A 21,303-nucleotide genomic window follows, 5' to 3' on the forward strand; every position below is an offset into this window, starting at 1 on the left:
TATTTTATTGCCCCTTGCTCTTAGCAGTTGCCAGCCAAAGACAGTGTTCAACTTTCATAGGCACAGATCTCTGGGGCCTGAACTGAGTTCAAGCATTTGAACAGATTCAGAGCTGCTTTTTTTGAAAAGTCATGGCCTCCAACCGTTTCCGACTTTTGTGTAATGATGTCTTTCCAACCAGGCTCTTAATCCTCCTGGGAAAATATTAGTCCTTCCCCTTCCACTGAAGCACGTGGGTCTCCTTTGAATCAGTCATGCAGCATGCCTGCACTTCAGGTCCTGCAAACAATCTCAATTTTGAATCGCTCTGCTCTGCAGACCCTGGCTTAGAAGTGACGGGTGAGAGCAATAGCCCAAGAGATCTCTTACCATTCATCTCCAGGATTCCCTGAGCTCTGCCCTCCAGCAGGTCCTATCACACGTAGACTGTCCATCCGAATTACAACTTCACATTATGTCCTTGGCTTTTATTGAGGGTTCTAAAAGAAATGGCTCTGAGTGAACACCTTTGCACTTTTTGTAAAACTCCCCTTGAAGCCTTATCCATTATGTTGTGCATTGTCTCTTATTCTGTATTACGCCCACGTGATAAATTTGCTTCGAGTTCAGTACTCAAAAAGTTTCTTCCTCTCTAGGTGAACAAGTTTGCTTCTTTTAATCAGATAATGAGAGCTGGCATGGTCTTCATTTTTGTCTTAGCCGATCAGGACAGGGTTTCATACTCAGTTGCAATAGTTTGTAGATAAAATGAGCCACCACTTCTTCACGGTTTAGCTCTTAGTTCCTTCTTTTTAAGAATTGTGTGGTTTAATTTATCATAGCTTTTGAAAGTCTTAAGTTGCCTGAAAAGATTTCTCAAAGTAGGTAAGGCCGAAAAATTTAATAACATTGCATTTGAAACACAGTGAATAATGAATAATGTCAGAAGACAAGAAGAAAAGACTAAAAGACCAAATAATCAATAAACTAGATAAAATATAAAAATCAAGAATTACATGAACTTACAAAGATCAATATGCAAGCAGGGATCAATAATTTTATTGTTGGCACCAGAGTCTAATGAAATCAAATAGGGTGTTGGAATTTATTTGAAACTTACATTTTAAATAAGAGTAACAATAGATTTTTATTATTATTTTTTATAAAATCATCTATTTTTTAAATTAAAAAAAATTTTTTGGCTGCATGGTGCGGCATGTGGGATCTTAGTTCCCTGACCAGAGATCAAACCCTCGCTCCCTGGAGTGGAAATGTGGAGTCTTAACCACCGGACCGCCGGGGAAGTCTCATGATAGATTTTTAAAGTGTCCTAGAAATCATACATTTGTCTTGGAAGCAACCAAAAGCATGGAGATTGGCATCCAATTTGTGAAACACATGTGTTAGAAGACACTATTGCCATTAAAATCATGCTTTTGACAAATATTTGATGATATGGGCAAAAGCTTGACAGTAATGGCAAGGAAAAGAACAGGTTACTAATCTGTATACATAATGTATGTACAATTCTATAAAAATGTGTGTGTGTGTGTGTGTGTGTGTGTGTGTGCATGCGCGCGCATGTAGGATAGCCCTGTGGGTTTTGGAGTATTTAAGACCATCTTTGCCACTAAGCTGTATGGGCTTGGCCAGGCTGGTTAATTCCTCACTGGTAAAATACACTTATTTGCAGAATTATTGAGAATGAATTAAAATGAGGTATGAAAAGGCTAAAAAATATCCATCATATCTAACATTTATTAAGGACCTATTTTCTTTTTCTTCATTATCATCATCTAAACTAATAGCAAGAAACTGCACTAAAATGTTAATTTAGTATATCTTGATGGTGGCACCATAAAATGTTAATTTATTATATCTTTTTTTTTTTAATTTATTATATCTTGATGGTGGCACCATAAGAATTTTTTCCTTGAACTCTTCTATAGCAAGCCTGTATTACTTTTATAATCAGTTGAAAAAGTGGTTTTGGTGGCCAATTTTTAATTTTTTTGTTTCATCGTCTAAGGAAAAAAAAACTTTATACGACTCAGTACCACCAATAAAAGGCTCTTAAAGCTGTTTTTTATCTTGTGCATTCTTTTGGCATTGAGGAAGGTAAATCAGTTCCATGGGATGCCTCACTCCAAACCTTAGGCCAGCAGTTCAGTGAGGCTGCCCTTTTGAATCACCTGGAGAGCTCTCTAAAGCCTAGGGCCTCGAAGCAATCCACATCAGTCTCTTGGTGGTGTGTAGCCAGGCTTGAGACCCACTGCTCCTAGGGGGATCACGTGTCCAAGGAACACCTAAGTCATGACACATACCACTTCGGTATCCCCAAATGTAAGGTTTGACAACCTTTAACAGGTGTGTTAAACAGCTTTGCCTTCTTTCTTCCAGTGAGACTGGGTTTTATTTTTATGGAGAGGTGCATGAAGGGGATGTATACCCATTGCATTTGTTTCTTGACTTCCCAAATAATGGCAAAGGTAGTAATGTGAGAGCTCAAACCATTAACTAACCCACCTTGGGGAACTGTTCTTACAGTGGTGTGGCTGGAGGGAGCCCTAGACCTTTACTCCAAAAGGACCCAGGGCACTGGCAGTGTCCAGGTGCCATTTTACATTTTTTAAATCGCTGGCACACATGGTTTGCCTTACGAAACTACCTCCAGGGCATGGTAAGACAGTTGCTTTGCGCCTTGAAACGTTCTAATGTTAAAGACAACAAACGCCTGTGATTTGGAACCCTTATCATAGATACTCTTCAGTAAGGTACATGCTTGAGTTCTCAAAACACTTGCAATTTTACTTAGATTGTGTTTTGATTCAGGCAGTCAAGAAAAAAAATTCCATTCTCTGCCTTTCTTTCAATTAATGTATAATAATAATAATAGTAAATAAGAGCACCAGCAGTATATATTGAACAGGTTTGTGTCAGAGGACTGAGTGTTGTGTCTTAAATCTACACTCTTGCACTTTTATCCCAGGCTCTAGCAGTCCAGACATGAGTGGAGTATGGTACTGACCTGTGAGGGGTTTATAGTATGGTCGGGGAGACGACAGTTTCTGCAACAGCAAGTACCGTAACCCCTGTCAGTCACAATGCATGGGCACTGGAGGTGGCTGGTGCCCCGCTGTGCTGTAGGAAGCTGGGAAGGCTTTGTGGAGATGGGGCTATTTCTGCCAGATGATGCTGGATGAACAGGTACTGACTAGGCGAGAAGGGTGTTCCAGGCAGGGGGCACAGCTGCGTGTGCAAAGGTGTGGTGGCCACACAGGGTGTGTCCTTTTCAAGGTGCTGCAAACAGTGCATGTGAGAAGCAGGAATTGATGAGCAGAGTCCCAAGAATACCGCCATATTGAAGGGTTTGGACTTTAGACTAAACAGTAGCAAGCCACTAAAAGGTTTCACTTAGGGCACAGAAATATTTTACCGACTGTCAGCCATTAATGAGTAGTGCCTGGGAAGAAGCCAAGAACAGCTAGGAGGTTAGAAATGGGGAGGTAAGAGATCTGCTGCTGGACTGAGATGTTGGCAGTGGAAGTAGAGAAAAGGCAACTGAAGGTACCATTAATAGGACTTGATGACCTGTTGGGATGGTTGAGAAAAGAAATGGAAGGAGCTGGAGGTGACTGTCAGGTTTCAGGCATAACAAGAAACAAATGAAAGCAAGAAATAAAAATAACGTGGATGGTGAGGTGATTAGTTGGTTCTGTGCATCTTGAGTTTGCAGCACCTCTGGAAGCTTTTAGATAGAGATGCTCAGTAAGCAGCTGGATGTATGGGCTGAAACTTCCAAAGAGAGGTCAAGTCTGGATATAGATTCTGAATTCATCCCCTTTAAATAATTAATTGAACTAGACTGTGAATAAAGAGAGAACACAATTTCTCTCAAAGTAATAGATTTCCATTTGAATAGTTTTCAAGAATTACCGATGGACCTTGAGTCTGTCATACAGAGTGAAGTAAGTCAGAAAGAGAAAAACAAATACCATATGCTAACACATATATATGGAATCTAAAAAATGGTTCTGAAGAACCTAGGGGCAGGACAGGAATAAAGATGTAGATGTAGAGAATGGACTTGAGGACACAGGGAGGGGGAAAGGGTAAGCTGGGACGAAGTGAGAGAGTAGCATTGACATATATACACTACCAAATGTAAAATAGATAGCTAGTGGGAAGCAGCCGCATAGCACAGGGAGATCAGCTCGGTGCTTTGTGACCACCTAGAGGGGTGGGATAGAGAGGGTGGGAGGGAGATGCAAGAGGGAGGGGATATGGGGATATATGTATACATATAGCTGATTCACTTTGTTATACAGCAGAAACTAACACAACATCGTAAAAGCAATTATACTCCCATAAAGATGTTAAAAAATAGCATAAAAATAATGTGTATTTTAACACTTATTTTGCAGAACTGGTTAAAATTACATAGATAGCAAAGTAGTTTTATGGTTTAGTGTCAGACCTTGAAACTAATGTATCCAATTTTGAAGGGCTGTGTGTGTGTATTTTTGCAAATTGCTTCCAACTTTGACAACTTGCCTACAAGTCTTATTCCAATACCGTTTTGAAAAGGCAAAATGAAATATCTCAAACTGGAGGCTGTAATGGAAAAAGGAATTCATTCTTAAATGAAGCTGATGAGGTTGGTGCCATATTGCTTGAAACAGTGAGTGAATTTAAAACCTGAGTGAGATTACATCAAATCCAGGCAAGATTTTTGTTCCATTTGAGTGGAATATCCGTAATTGAAGATAGGGGGTTCGACCAAGAAAGACACATGGCATATGTACAATTTTATCAATTTTCTGATACAGTGGTTTCAATTTGTGTATGTATACACAAAGGCATTAAATCACGTTGATTACTGAACTTTTTTTTTTTTTTCATTTTGGCAACAAATGAAGATCCAAACTTAACTTTATTAGCTGCAGAATTTTGTGAGTTCCTGCCTAGTAATTTAGTATGTTGAGGACATGGAAACTCTCAGGAAAGTGGTGGGGAGTTAGAGGTAGAATAGAATGTATTACAATGAGCTAGAAATGATTGTAGAAAACGTTAAGTATTCTTTAATGGATTTTTTTTTTTTTTAGCTTAGTGCTCAAACTTAGTGAGATAACAGCTAGGTCTAGAAATATTTTATAAGATCTTCATCATAGTGATAGTTTTCATTATGAGATACTGATAGTTTTATATTTTCTAATTGCCTCTTGTCTCAATTTTAGCATTGTCATGAAGGTGAAGATGGAATAATACATTGATTTGACTATTTACACTTTTCCATTAAAACTTTATTCCAAATATAAATTGTTAGGCTCATAGATTCATTTTCCATTAACTGTTTAGCAATCCAAACTAAAAGGCATTATGATAAATACAAATTGAATTTAGATAGTGTGATAGATTCAATTATGCTCTTAATTTTTCACTTCTCTGGAATAGAAGGATACATTTACTCCCTTGCCCAGGGAGTGGCCTCATGGATGGCAGGGATACTTTCCCCCACTTGACTTTGGGCTCCACTATGTGTCTTACTGAGCTGTTGGTGAATGTGTCACAAGCAGAGGCTGTTGAAATATGCTTGTGTGGTTGGCCTTGCCATCCTGCCCTTTGGTGATCTACCGTGAGAGGAGCATGCCCTGGGTAGTCCCTGCGTATTTAGCCTGGGTCCCAGAATAAATTCTGGTGGAGCTGACCTATATAATCCTGCAGCCAGAAGCCAAGCCCAGCAGACCCATAGTCTACCTGCAGACCTGCACATGGTTATTGTTGTTAGTCACTAGTTGTGCGGTGGGTTGTTACCGAGCACTGCGGTGACAGTGATAACTCTTACAGAGGGCAAGCTTGTGTTGTGTGGTTAAGAGCAGAGGCATTGAAGCTTTTAGTTCTGTTTGAATGTTGATCCACCACCTGCTGGCTTTCCTCTCCTGGGCTCTCTTCTGCATTTTACGTTTGTCATCAGTAAAATGAGAATATCACTTACCTCCCAGGAATATTATAGAAATAAGATGTATGCGTGTCAATTACTTTGAACAGTGTCAAGCAGATAGTGGTTACTGTGTTTGTAGACAATTGAGCCTTCCTTCTCCTCTGTTTGCCTTGCTCCATGTGGCTTTGCCACATCCTAACTGTGTGACTCTGGGGCAGGTTAAAATTTTTCTGAGGCTTAGTTTCCTTTTGTATCACATGCACATACTAACACAGGATTTTTATGAGGACTACAGCAAAGGTAGGCATATATCTTAGTCAGTTGAGGCTGCTTTAACAAAGCAACAGACGGGGAGGCTTAAACAGTAGACATGTGTTTCTCACAGCTCTGGAAGCTGGGAGTCCAAGGTCAGGCTGTCATGGATTCCATATCTGATGAGGGCCCTCATCCTGGTGGAGAGATCCCACGTCCCTTCCTCTTTTTATAAAGTCATTAATCCCATCATGAGGGCCCCACCATCATGACCTAGTCTCACCCTAATTATTTCCCAAATATCCACCTCCAAATACAATCATATTAGGGCTTCAGCATTCAACATATGAATTCGTGTGGAGTGTGGGTCGAAGGACACAGACAATCAGCCCATAGCAGGAACCATGGCTAGGCGAGTCAGTACTTAGTAAAAGTAGTTTTTCAGAAAATAAAGGAACCAAAGTGCTGCAATTCGAAAGACATATATTGATAACATCATTCACATATGTAATACCTGTGTATTATACTTTTGCTCTTGTGGGCATTAAAAAAATAACTGCTTTGAAATAAGGAGATTTATAAAGGGCAAGGAGTAGCTAATGTGGAGTCAGTAAAGGCTTTTGATGGGAGGACTGAAAAATGCTAATTAGAAGAGACAGCATTAGAGTGCATGGATTGGGGTGGAATGTGGAATGACAGGGGGGTTCGTTTATAGCATGTTTATATTAATCAGTGTAGCAGAACTGGCATCCAAAATGCCTTTGTTTTAAATGGACGAAATTTGCTAAACTTAACTTTTTGCCTGCTGGAAACCGTTCTGATGTGTTGGGTCTCAGTCTTCTGATATTTACCTGTTTTTTCCTCTTGCTGTGCACTGCCGTGTCTGTTTCATTTCCGTGTGTGTGTTCTCTGACCACAACAGCATTAGCTCCTGGCGTTGTATGCTTCATACCCAGAATTTGTTCCATAGAAAACCTGTGTCCTCAACATACTTGCTTTGAATCTGTTTTGATCTGTATCAGCTGGAATAAGTCTTGAGCTGCTTGGTATTAGCTTCTGTATGTTCCTTTCTCCAGAAGCTAATTGACTGATTTGGGGTGGAGGAGAGATGAGAGTCTATACATCTGACCAATTTCACAGAGCTTTCCTTGCAAGCTATTGAAATGCAAATACAGGCTACACTTAGAGTCTCTAAGAATTCACACATGCAATGCTTTGTTTTCTTCTGAAAAATAAGCATTCAAAATTCATGCACATTCTATTATTCATGTGCTATACATTTAGGTTCTGCTTGTATCCCGAGATAAATCTTATCACCATTATTTAAAATTTCATGAATGAAACTTTGTATCTTTAGTGCCACACTAGCCTAGACAACTTGACCCAATCAAAATAATTTGAAATGCAACACTTAAAATGAGTTCTTGTGTGTGTCTGTGTATATGCATTTATGTATATACCTATGTCATTGCCTTATCTACAGCTGTTTTTATTCAACTCTACTCTGTATAAATGGGTAAGAACTCAAAACCTCCTTATGGTGTTTTCCCCAGAAAAACCTGACTCTTTAGTATCTGCTGCTTATAAGGCTTCCATGAGATACAGCACTGATGTCAAAGCATTTTTTCTTTGTTTGATAGTTGTCACACTGGTGGTCCTGAAATGGGAGACTCTTTTCTGTGCTGTCCATTCACCTGTATTTTCAAAGCAGTCATCCACTACTTTTCATTTGTCAAGTACTTTAAAAGAATATTATGTGTCAGCAAGGTAGTTACTCTGTCATTTGATCTGCTCTACATCTTAGCCTTCCTGGAACAGTTAATAACTTCAAGAATCCCTTTTTTCCTAAGTGGTGGTCACTTTACCGATGACACAGGAGAGAATGATTCTCCCAGCCAGATCCAGAGCCCTCCCACCCAACTTCCTGCCTAGTGCCTCTGGGTGCTGGCACCAGCTTTTTCTGATAAAGCCTTCAAAGCCTGAGAGGCTGACCATCCAGCACTGTGTCTGAGAGAAGGAACACAGGCTTATGCGCCGTCCCTAGTTAAGCCTGTGTCCTCATAGAGGAATTTTGGTGATAGTTGGAATTTAGCTTTCTGTCACCTTCTGGGAGCCATAGGAAAATGGACTTTATTAGTTCTCTTAGCGCTCTCGAAGGTTCTGTAATTTCTTCCAAGGAGGGTCAGTTGTTCTGGGAAAATAACAAATGTTCATGGGAATTTTGACACAAAATTGAGCCTGGGTATATATCAGTGTCCATGCTTAGTGCAGAAAAGAGTTGCACACATTATTGTGATTGGAAACTCTTTCCTTCTTTGATGAGTTATCTCAGTTTTCAGCCTTTTCTCCCCCAGGCCCTCAGATTCGTTTCAGTGGATATGCTGGGGTGGGCAGTGCTGGTGGTGAACAGTGGCTGCATCATTTCCTGCCCCTGCACCAGTAGAGTGTCTTTCATTATAATAGTCCTTCCCGTCATTGTCAGATGCTTTCCTTAAGTTGTTCTAAACTGAAAACTGGTGTGAAGTCTGGCATTCATCTTTAACAGCTGCTCCCGGTCAGTGTGTGTGTGTGTGTGTGTGTCAGGTTTTCTCAGTTAGGGACTATGACCTTTTAAACCTTCAGACACACACTTAATCTCCTTTCCTTTTTTTAAATTAAAAACAGCCTTGCTTTGGACATAGTATAAGAATATTGATTTCATTTGAGAAAGTATCTTTGAATTTTATATTTCTTCACTGTAAACAGTGATTGGCTACATTCTTCTAGCACCTTTTTCTCTTCCTGCAGTTAATTTACAATCTTTAGGAAGTGTTTTAACTCTTCATAATTGCACCAGTGTCATGGGAACATTCAGTCACTTACCCAACAGATATTTACCATGTGTTTTTAATTTGTGCAAAGCTGGGGCTACAGGGATAAAAAAGATCTAATTCCTGTTATCTTCTGGGAGTTTATGACCCAGAAGTAGAGAAGGCAGACTAATAACTAGACAATTAAATGCAGAAGGATAAGTGTTATGATGGTTAACCCGTCACATAGTAGGTGCTGACTGGCTGGCTGGCTGGCTGGACGAAGAGGGTGAGTCTGTAGGATGCCATGGGAGCACATAACAAGACACCCAGCAATGGGGTTATCAGAGGCATGACATCAGTGATGGTGGTTGGCCAATGATTTCTGTTCTGCTCATGTTAAGTTTCAGGAAACTCAAGGGGAGATGTCTAGTAGACAAGAAGATTATGTAAGAGCTTGGAGAGATAAGGACAAAAATGGCCTGGAGATAGAGATCTATGTGGCATTATCATATGGGTGTTCACTGAAGCCATGGATGAAATCACCCAGTGAGAGTATGGGGCATGAGAAAAAAGGAGAGTCTAGAAAATAACCTTGATCCACTATGGTCGTTCATCTTTAGGAACACTGTAAGGACCAAATTAATAAATAAAAAAGAGATTTATTCAGTCCACAGTATTTGTTGGGTCCTACTCTGTGCTGGGACTTCAAGGGCGCTCTTAGAAGAGGTATGGTAATTGTCATACACATTACCAGTTTCTAAGTACCAGGTACCATTCTAAGTGCTTTACATGTATCAGTTCATTTCATTTCTGCATCACCCCCCTTGAGAAAGGTACTGTTATCCTCAATTCTCAGAGGGGAAAACTGGGCAGTTAACTAATGTTTCTGGGTCTCAAAGTTAGCAAGTGGCAGAACTTGGCTTCAAATCTAAGATGCCTAGATTGAATCTAGGCGGTTTGAACACACTCTTATTCGTCTTATGATTTTTTTTTTTTTTTTTTTTTTTGCTTCTCTGAGGTGGGCAAGACAGCCCAAGTATAGTTTTCATCTACTCTGATAACTTCAGTAGACGTTGTATCCAGGATAACATGGTAGGCGAGAGATGCATGTGGTAGGGTGTCCATGTTAAGGTGTTTACCTGGATAGAAATAGTAATGAGTTCCATTCATCCATACTTCTGCAGTGGCTGTGAGGGACTAACGCTATATTGTATAGTATTTTTGCAACTGTAGGCTTAGATAGCAGTTCTGGGCATTTTATTTATGGCAGGCTGGGTGAAATAATGTACAGTGTTCTAAGAGGTAGGCTGTCCTGGTCTATGGAAGTGTTGCTGGTTTGTTGCTAGGGATTAATGAATTGCTTCCTAAAGAAAATAGAGCTAATCCATAATTGTAAGTTGTAAATTATATATATAATTGTATCAGAAAGGTATATTCTAGTTTAAAATCCCTGGAACATCCTTTTGAATCCTGGAAGGATTTCATAAACTAGTTGACGTATGGAGAACCTGTTTGTAAACAGGGAGAAGTGAATAAGACAAAAACGATGGAAGATTTTAAATTTTAGTTGTTAGGTAATTTTAGTTGTTTGGAACATAGGGTGAAAGACATCCAGTGAGCTCATGGAGATAAAGGGGTGTCTAGGAACAGTTATTAATATTATTAGGGAAAATAATTTTGAGTTGGATCCTATAGTTTTGCATGACTTAACCAAATTGAGGTCTTATTGAGTTAGAAGATGTGGTACCCTCATGCTGAATACCTCCCTGACATCCATTCCTCCCTTGCTCCTTCTTAGCAGCCCCTGATTTGCATGGGGTTTTGGAAAAGGTGACTCAGGTCCCTATGTTGGGAGAATGTGATGTAGATTGGGCCAATCAGCGTATTCCGTCTCATGGACCATAGTGATTGCAGATATGGCATGAGACCTAAACTGAGTCCAGCAGAGTGAACTTCTGTCCCTTTATTGGGAATGGTGAGGCAAAGATGCTCTTTCTTGCTGGGCATTAATTAGGAAATACATAGCCACAGGGGTAGCTTAAAACTAGTTGGGGTGTATGAAGAAAGTGTGCTTTAGGAAATTGGCTGCACCATGAAAAGTAGGACCAAAATATGCAAAGAAACCACGTCCTTAACCGTTCGATTCAGGCTGCTGAATTAAACATTGTCTGAAACAAAACCTCTCACTGGACTTTTCAGTCACACCAGTGGGTAACTCTTTTATATTATTTAAGCTGCTTTGAATTGAGTAGTTTGTTACTTGGAACGAAAAGCATCCTCATTATTTGGTGGGTTTTATTTAGTTATCATTTGCTCAAGTTAGCAATTTTTCCTTGTCAGTATTTAGAAATTTTTATTTTGATGACAAAGTAAATTTAGTGTGTTTCTCCCCTGAAATATCTTGCTTTTTTTCCTTCTACAAAGATGTCTTACTTTTGACATTTTACAATGTAAATGTGATTTAATATATAATTTGTTTATGAAGAGATTCGAAGATGCACAAGGAAGATGATACATAAGAAATGAAAATTTATGTCAGTGACATTTACAATAAAAATGAAATATTTTCATCTTTGAAGGATTAGTATGTTTGTATTCTTACTGTGATAACCTCTTAAAAGCAGGCAGGTATTTGTTTAACAAGTAAAGAATTATTAGGCATGACTTCACCAATGATCAGTTAGCCTAAGTTATTATAATTTTCATACTAAATGATTTGACAGTGATAGATAGCTGATGTGGCAAGTCAGCATAAAGCTTTATATCTTTATTGCCTTTTATCATTTCTGCTCTAAATAATTGTTCACATCTGTCGGCTATTAGATGCAGTTATGGGAGGATTAGGATGTGTGGAACAGGAAATCCTGGCTAATGATTATTTTTTATTCTCCATTTCTTTTCCATCTTTTCTTCCCAGTTTTCCTCTTCTCTTTAGTGCATAGACTTTATGAGATATTCTCAGATTTGTGCTTACGATGGAACATCCAATTCCACAGATGCTCTTGCCAAGCCACACGTATGTCTGTGGCTGCAGCATTTATACACATGGTGCAGGCAGCTGGGGTGACTGGCGTGCTCATACCAGAAAGCTGCATCAGACACCTAGAGCAGAGGCCGTTGAAGTTCATGCTGCCCACCCCAGCTTCATGTTCTCTTCACATCACGAGTTGATGTGGTGAGATTTTGGTGAGGGTGGGTAGCCACTGCAAAATAGGAAACCTCTGTGACTCAGTGAAAGTAATTGGGATAAATAGGAGTGTCCTTGTTCTGGGTTCCGTTTTGGTCCTTTTGGGCAGCTTGGAATTGTGATGTAGCCAAACTGGGCCTCTGTGGCCTAGAGGTTGACCATAAAGCAGAGTTGATGGAGATCTTGAGGGTTCTGTCTAACTTTGCCCAATTTACTCCATTCTGCTTCCTACCCCAGTGGGAGGCTGAGGAAGCAGCAGAAACCCAAATCTCTTATCAGATTTTCAGCAGGGAAGCACCTCTGCACTCTGCCTGGAGCAGACTATCTCTCCCTGCCCTTCCCTTGGCTGCCACGCTCTCCTCCTCCACCCTGCTTCCCTCCCCCGCTTCCCTTACCTGTTCTCCTCCCTGCCCCATCTCCCTTTACTCTTCCCATTTTTTCATTCAATCCACCTCTCCCTTTTTCTAGTTTATTTGGACTTTTTTTTTTTTTTGTCCAGAGCAGTAACTCTCCTTTGTAAACCCCCAAGCCCGAGGTACGTGTGCCCCTGCAGGTCGCCATCACCTACCTAAGCTCTTGTCGGACCTCATCCTAATACCCCGTTCTCCTTGTCTCTCTCCGTCCCCAGTGTCTGTAAACTTCTTGAGATTAAGAAAATTGTCCTGTCCCCCTTAGATCCCAAATACATGGTCAGACGTGGTAAATGATCAATCAAGTTTGTTATCTCCAGGGGCGAGGTTACACATGATTTTAATTCTTTGCGTTTTTGAGTCATTCTTTTGTGAATCTATTTTATCTGTTATTTTTACAATCAGAATGGAAAATTTAAAAAAAGAAATATCAATATAATTTGTTAAAAACTACGTGTGAAATAAAGGAGAATCTTTCAAGGTCTGTTCCGATGTTAATTGGGTCCTTGGCAGAAAGCATATTACCTCACAGGCATGAGGCAATTATTTATAGTGGTTACATCAGCCAGAATAAAAATGATAAATTCTAGATTGCTGTCCCTGCACTCATTGCAGGGTTCCAAGTAAAGAATTTGCCTGATTTGCCTTTCACTGCCTTTAACACTTCAGCAAGGTCCAGTTTTAGAGCTTTTCTGTTTAAAAAAAAAAAAATTCCTTTTTCTTCAACACCTAATGCCTGAGGTGCTTAGAATTTGAGGATCATAGAATTTCAAGTCCAAGAGCGAAACCTTAGATTTAGTCTAGCTTGATTTCTTCATCTTCTGGCTAAGAACACTGAGTTTCAAAGAAGTAAAGTGACTGAACCAACGTTACCAAAATAGTAAATATCAGGATCAAGGTGTTTTCATGTCTGGTCTGTTCACTCTGGCATCCTATGCATAGCAGATGGTTGAGTTCTTTTGTGTCCTTTTTGGACTTTTAAATAATAACTTTTTTTTGAAGTATAGTTGATTTACAATGTCGTGTTAGTTTTAGGTACACAGCAAGGTGATATATTCTTTTTCAGATTCTTTTCCCTTATAGGTTATTACAAAATATTGAATATAGTTCTCTGTGCTCTACAGTGGGTCCTTGTTGGTTACCTATTATATATATAGTAGTGTGTATATGTTAATCCCAAACTCCTAATTTATCCCCCCCGCCTTCCCCTTTGGTAACCATGTTTGTTTTCTATGTCTGTGGGTCTATTTCTATTTTGTAAGTAAGTTCATTTGTATCATCTTTGTAGACTCCACATGTAAGTGATATCATGATATTTGTCATTATCTGACTTACTTCACTTAGTATGATAATCTCTAGGTCCATCCATGTTGCTGCAAATGGCATTATTTCATTCTTTTATATGGCTGAGGAATATTCCATTGTATGTATATACCACATCTTCTTAATCCATTCTTCTGTTGACGGACTGAATAATAACTTTTTAAATAACTAGTTCTTGCCTAACAGAAATGATGCCATTTCAGAAAGCTTATTAATACCCTTTGAGTGAGGCTTCTGATTTAACTTAATAGTGAAAGTCTGTCCCAAGTATTGTTGCCATCCCTCTTTTTCCAGACTTTGAATATATATGATTTCTTAACCATTTAACTTTATATTTTAGGAGAGTGAAGGCAAACTAAAATGCCCTCAGGGACTAGACACATAAGATACATGTGTAAAGGACACTAGGGGAAAAATAGGGAGTGATGGGGGCCTGTGATCAAACTGCAGAGCTTATCCCTTGCTGAAAGGCATTCAGATTCCATTTTTATTTAAAAACCCTAAACAGAGCCTATCCATAGGCCAGAACAAACCTTAGAATCTTTTGTTTGTGATTTCTATCAAATCTAGGCCCTCAAAAAAAAAAAAAAAAATTACAAAGAACCCAATTTAAGCCTTTTTTTTTTTTTTTTGAAAACACATCACAAAATTGCATCCAAGTGAGAAGGATCTTCTCTTGCCAGTAGAGGCTGCTTAGGCAGTATTTATACTCGGAGCATGCTAAACATTTCCCCGTAGATGGTAACCTCAGTCTTTTATAATTTAGAATGATGTAAAATCATTCTAGAAACAAATGGAATTTTAGCACAGTATTCCATCTTGGCCCTGCTTTTTTGTGTGTAAGAACCATAATCTTACCTACTTATTTATCTATCTATTTATATGTATCTATGTAAAGACTTGGCAGAAAGGCTTGGAGAAGAGAAAAAGACTCCAGTAAAGCATCTCGCTAACTAGGGTTTAATAGGAGAGGGGGCAGGGGCAGCACTCTAATTGATTAGGCTGCCAGGAAATTTGAGCCAACCCGTTAGTTACAAATTTTTGTTATGCAAAATTTAACACCGGTGGCCAGAGCCATAAGGAGGCTGCAAGTAGCCTCAGATGCATTCTTTTTGTGCTGGCCGTTGCTCTTAAAGGACAGTTTAATTTGTGTGAGATACTGTTCCAGCTTGCTGTCTCTTTCATTCCTTGGGAAATGACTCTTTAGAGTCACCATTTTCTTAATGTTTTAAAAACCTGTGCTACATCTCTAAAACGCTTTTTGTTTTTATTAGCTCTGCATGTCACTGGATTATTATAGTGTGTCTGCTCTCTCTCTCTCTGTTGAGTGTCTATTTGTATCAACATTACTTTGGTGTAGATTTCCTTCTGAAGGTGGGCATTAATTAATTGTGGAATAATTCTTTTTAAGAATAGTTTCTATCTACACCCTTCCTTTTGACTGTTTTCAAACTTGCTAAGTGGTACTTCATTTCATTGCATTATTTATTTTAGGGCTGTAGAGGTTCTGGAGGACCACCTATTCTTATCCCCTTATTGTGTAGCCAGGTGAGGTTATCTGACACTAGCTAAACTTCTCTTATTTTTAACCAATAATAATTTCCATTAGCAGTTCCAGTAATAGCATCAATGTGGTAAAATATTTTGAAAATACATAATAATAATCTTTCACAGTATAGTGGATGCCTACTAAGTATTAGATGCTGTGCTAGACATTTGATGTGTATTAGCTGTGATTCTCGAAATGACCTGTCAAGGCATTATTAACCCTATCTTATAGAAGAGGAAATTGAGGCTCAGATGTTCAACAGAATGCGGTGACATCATAGGGCTTGTTTATGTGGATACAAACCTGTGTTTCTTTGCTTCATAATTTATACTTTTCCCCTATACCATGGTCTGGTCCTTTTTTACTTCAAAGTGATTTGGGGGGAGGGGTTGGACTGAAACACATTTTGCATAGCTGAAATTCATGAATTTGTGCTACCTTTTTTCCCCAAAATTAGAAACACAGGAAAATCTTTTGTATGGAAAATATCGCAGTGCAAATCTGCAACGCTCAATTATGTGCAGCACGTTTACAGGTTTCAGAGATACAGGTTAACTATCCTTTTCAAAGGATACCCTAACAAAATGTAAACTATTTTCCCTGCCTAAATAGACTTCCCATTTGTATTCCTTTTGATCAGTAAAGAAAGGGGTGTGTGGAAAACATGATGAGATGAAGATTACAGTATGACCTCATTTGAAACTGGAAAACGAACTTGGATGACATACTCTTCTTAAGAATGTCATAGTGGGGGCAGCCCCTCTTGAAGCCCAAAGCTAGTCTAAGAGAGGGTGCTTAATAAATCTCAAGGTCTTTTGTGACTTTTTCCCCCCCACTCTTTTCTGGTTTTTAAATTCTTTGGTTCATGGCTCTATGCCACTGCTGGAGAGTCAAGGAATTGCTTCTGATGAAAGTTAACCTTTGCTCAGGCCATGGCTGGCTAAAGAGGATTGTACAAATGGGAAGAGAATAGAGCATGTTGAAAAAGGCTGCGCAACCAGTGTGATAATTTAGTTAACACACTAAAAGACCTACCTGGAATTTTTAATTATTTTAGTTGTGTATGTTTGATAGATCCAAGTGTGTCTGTGTATGTTTAAATCCTTCACTGAAAAATCATTTCCTCTTATCTTTTTCTGCTTATTCCCAGAGCTGTTTATGATGCTGTGGGAAAGCCGATGGTATTTTTTTAAAACAAATAGGACTAAAGAAATATTTTATGAATGAGCGAGAGAACGCTTTTGTTTTTTTATCAATTTGTTTTTTTCTAGTTAGTATCACGTGAAAAGGAAAAGTTCTGTCACAAAAGATGGAAGTCTCACATAAGTAATATTGTTCAGTAATGTTTAAGCGTTTCTCCTGGCTTTGCACAGTGGTTACTGAGTCTCATCAGAGAGTAAGAGGAGAATGTAGCCTTCCGAGTAGTTGATTTGGAAAATATAACAGAATGTTTGGATATAAAGGTTTCCCGCTCACTGCTTAGTGGGTTTTCTGCCTATGGGAGTAGTTTTTTTTTGAATGAATGGAAGGAAAAGGCATAATTCCTGTTAAGGATTTTTGTGCAGAAGAAAATCAGAACTCTTTTATAAATATATAACATGTTTTGAGCAGATAGAACATACCTTTAGGTATCTTGCATTGAACACGAAGTGCATTAACATAGCAAAGACATTTAATTATAGATTTAGTAAATTATACAGTCAGCAGAAATTAAACATTTATAAAAAGTCATAGTTTAGGTTAGTGAAGTTGCATAAAGAAGTTTGCTACAAATTTTGCAAGCTTGCCTTTTCCAAGAAGGCATTGACAGTGTCTTTTTTAAGTTAACTTTTGTGTCCACACTGCCCAGCACATAGTATTTGCTTATTGAATGACTATATAAAAGAACAAGAATTAGACATCAGATATGGTCTGTCAAGACTATATCCATACTGGTGGTGATTTTTAATCATGGTTAGTGTATGCATTGGTAGGTCATGGCTGCAGAGCAAATAGTTCCAAATGTAGCTGTTTCAAACAACAAACATTTATTGTATCAGTTTTTGTGGGTCAGGAGTCCAGGAGCAGCTTGGCAGGGTGATCTGGCTCTTGATCTCTGACAAGGCTGAAATCAGGCTACCAGGGTATTGGCTGGAGCTGCCATCATCTCAAGGCTGGATTGGGGGAGCAACTGCTTCCAAGGTCACTCATGTGGTTGTTGGTAAGATTTAGCTCCTTGCATGTTATTGGAACCAGGGCCTCTGTTCCTCACTGGGTGTTGTCCGGAGACCCTCTTCTGTTCCTTGTTACGTTGGCCTCACTGTAAGGCAGCTCACAACATGGCAACTCACTTCCATCAGAGGGAGCAAGTGAGAGCAAGACAGAAGTCGCAGTCTTCCGAGACCTAATCTTGGAAGTGACACCTCACCACTTTGGTCGCATTCTAGTCTTGCGAATTGAATCACTGAGCCCCACACTGAAGGGGGAGGAGATGGCAAAGGGGATGAATACCAGGAGCTGAGAATGGTTGGAAGTCATTTTAGATGCTGCCTACAGAGTCCGAAGTGGGAACAGATGGTGTCCTGGGAGCACCTCCACAGGCAGAAGTGGGCACCCCTACTTCACAACATGGTTACCTCTTACATAGACGTTGGCTCATGTCACATTTATTCCAAGTGTGTTTGTGTGAATTCTCCCTTATGAGATTGAGTTCCTTAATGACAGGGACTTTGTCCTGTTTAATTTTGTGATTGCAGTACATGAGCTGTTTGGCACGTAAATATTTTAAAAATAATGGGACCCATGAATTAGAAAAGTTGCATTCAGAGCTGGACTAGGTGGTATTTGTTCTCTTAATTTGGGTTTTCCTGAAAGCAGAGCTGGAAGTATGGGTTGGAAGGCGAGTCGTTTGAGAGGTGATCTCAGGAAGCAGGAACGAGGGCAAAGGTGGGATGTGAAAGGAAAGTCTATATGAGATCCCTGCAGTGGGCAGTGGGGTGTCACTCCACTGGAATCTCCTGAGGCATGCATGGAAAGAGCACCACCCCAGAGTCACCCATTGGAAGGACTCCTACAGGAAGCTGGGGCATCTCCACCACTGGCTCCAGTCCCTTAGGTTGAAGGTTGTCCCAGAGGAATTAACCACTCCTCACTCTGGGCTTGGCAGGCTCCCACGGTCTTGGAGAACGCCTGGGGCAGAAGTAGAAAAATGCCTAATGGGTGTGTTTAAGATGCGACACCATTAGTAACAGGTTGGTCTGAGCTTCCTCTGCGTCCCCACTGCAGCTGAGGCTGATGTTGGAGGGAGAATGGGGTGGGCCCTCAGGAAGGAGATGCAGGCCACCCGTGGTGTCTGCTACACGGGCAGAGGGGGACTGTGGCCTGATCACATGTGGAACCTTAGACCTTGATGGTCAAAGTGGGAAATGAGGGAGATCAAAGAGCTATTTGGTCCCTCCCTGGGATGGAAATGGATGAATCCTTTTGTACAGTAGTTTCTGGAAGATTTATGCTATTTTACTTTACTATTTCCACTTGAACAAAAGGAAGAGTGAGATGCTGACCTCAGTTTTGAAGAGTTATTAATTGCCCTCACATGTGCCTGTCAATGTCAGTGCTGTCCGGAGAAAGAGATTAGAAGTTCCTGTGTGTTGTCTTTATCAGGAAGACACATATTGACTGATTGCCTTCCTGGTGTTAAATCTGATTTACTTTTTATCTAATTTTGAATCTAGTACTGTGCGTTTGCACAAGGAGAGCCCTTATGCCCATATTATTGGAGGAAGATCTTTTGATTGTGCTTTTTATGAAATTGGAATGTCCTTGTTTGAAGTACTGACCTAGACAAGAGTTGTGGTTACATGGCCAGCTGTTAAATGTGGTCTTTTAAAAAATTTGAAAAGTTCATAAAATACCAAAAATATAGAGATTGACATAACAAACACCTCTGTAGCTGACATCTAGAATTAAGAAATGTTTACATTTTGTCATTTTCCTTCCAATAGTGTTTTTAATGAAAGCAATTGAACATTTTAATAAGCAAAAAAAAAAAAACAAAAAACACTTAAAACATAAAAGAAGTATGACTGAAAACTTATCTCCAGGCCTTTGTTTCCTTATCCCACACTCCCTCCCAGAAGCAACCCCCATCATAATTTTAGTATGAATATTTCCAGTCTGTGTTTTTATTCTCTCATAAATATTTTGCAGCTTCCCCCCCCAACTCAGAATTGTTTTTTTAATATATTTATGTTTATTCAAATAGATTTAATTCGTTCATTTCAAATCCTGGCTAGTATTTCATCTTACGGATATGCCACAATTTCTTTTATCTTTTCCCTTAATAATAGACATGTTAGCTATGTTAGCTGTTTTGAGGTTTTTTTGGTTTTTTTTGTTTTTCTATTATAAGAATGCTTCAGTGGAAATTCATGTATGGATGTCTTGCTGCCTGTGTGTAAGGATTTTAGGGTAAGTGCCAAGAAGCAGAATTCCTGGGTTATATTGTATACAACAATACATTTTCAATGTAATACATTGAAATACATTTTCAGTGTATTAGATATTGCTAACATTTTGCTAAAGTGCTTGAACTTCTACACTTCTACACTTGAACTTCTACACTTGAACTTCTACACTTGAACACTTCTACAGCAGACTGCTGTTTTCCCTCATACTCTCCAGGACCTGGTATTTTAAGACTTTTTAAATTTTTGCTATTCTGATGGGTGTAAAGTGATTATTTTGCTCTTTTATTTTGCATTGTACTAAAGAGGTTGTGTATCTTTTTATGGCTAGTGGCCATTTGGTTTCATCTTCCCTAATTTGTTGGGTCACATCTTTTGCCCATCGTTTTTATTTTATTTCCTTTTTTTTATTAATTTATATATTTTATGTATTAGGAATATCTTATTTCAGTCTGTCCCTTCCTTTAAAATTTATGACATCATTCAGAAGGCTTAAGTTTTGATACAGTCCAGTTTATCAATCTTTTTACAAGAGTTTTGCTTTTCATACCTGTTTAGAAAATATGTTCCTATTCGTAGGTCATAAAAATATCTCAGATTTCATTTTTTCTTCTAAAATTTTTAAAGTTGTGTTTTGACATTTAGTTTCTCATTATTCTTCTTATTTTTTTTTCTTAGTGTGATGTGTGGTATGGATTAAGTTTATTTTTCCAGGTGGAAAGTGATTTTTCACTGTACTGAATTAGTGTATCTTTTCTTCCTGTTTGTTATTCTATCTCTATTTTTTGCTACCTTCCCATCTGTGTAAGGATCTGTTTTTGGGTTCTCTAATTGCCCCAGTCTCTTTATTCTCTTGTGAATACCACATGATTTAATTACTGCAGTTTTATAATAAATCTTGACTTCTGTAGGGCAAGTCCCCTCTTCTTGTTTTTCTTTTATTCAGAGTTGATTTTGTATATTTTTGGCTATTTAGACTTCTCAATGAATTTTAGAAATCATTTGTCTAAGTGCGCCAAAACAAATATACTTAGAATTTCGATTAGAATTCTAATGGCTCTTCAGATTAATTTGGGAAGTATTTGAATCTTCCCATCTATGTACAGTAGATGTCTCCTATAATTCTGGTATGCATTTGTGCCCATTGAAGTATTTTACAATTTTCACTATACAGATCTTGTTCATCCTTTTTTTTTTTTTAACCATGTTTTCTGTACATTTATTCTCTGTTTAATTAGCATATACATTGCATTAGTTTAAGTTGTACAACATACTGGTTTGATATAGATATATGTATATGTTGTGAAATGAGTACCACGAAAAGTTCAGTTAACATTCATCACCTGACATAGTTACAGATTTTTTTCCTGTGATGAGAACTTTTAAGATGTAATCTCTTTAAAAAAAAAAAAAAAAGATGTAATC

At 38.8% G+C, this 21,303-nt stretch overlaps 1 protein-coding gene across 9 annotated transcripts in view; it reads left to right on the top strand.

Moving 5' to 3' along the window:
• The window catches only part of MAST4 (microtubule associated serine/threonine kinase family member 4), a 562,265-nt gene that overhangs the window by 239,628 nt on the left and 301,334 nt on the right, over nucleotides 1-21,303 (top strand). The gene's annotated exons all lie outside the window — the stretch shown is intronic.

This window comes from Balaenoptera ricei, chromosome 3 (assembly GCF_028023285.1).
Source record: "Balaenoptera ricei isolate mBalRic1 chromosome 3, mBalRic1.hap2, whole genome shotgun sequence".
In the NCBI taxonomy this organism is placed as follows: Eukaryota; Metazoa; Chordata; class Mammalia; order Artiodactyla; family Balaenopteridae; genus Balaenoptera; species Balaenoptera ricei.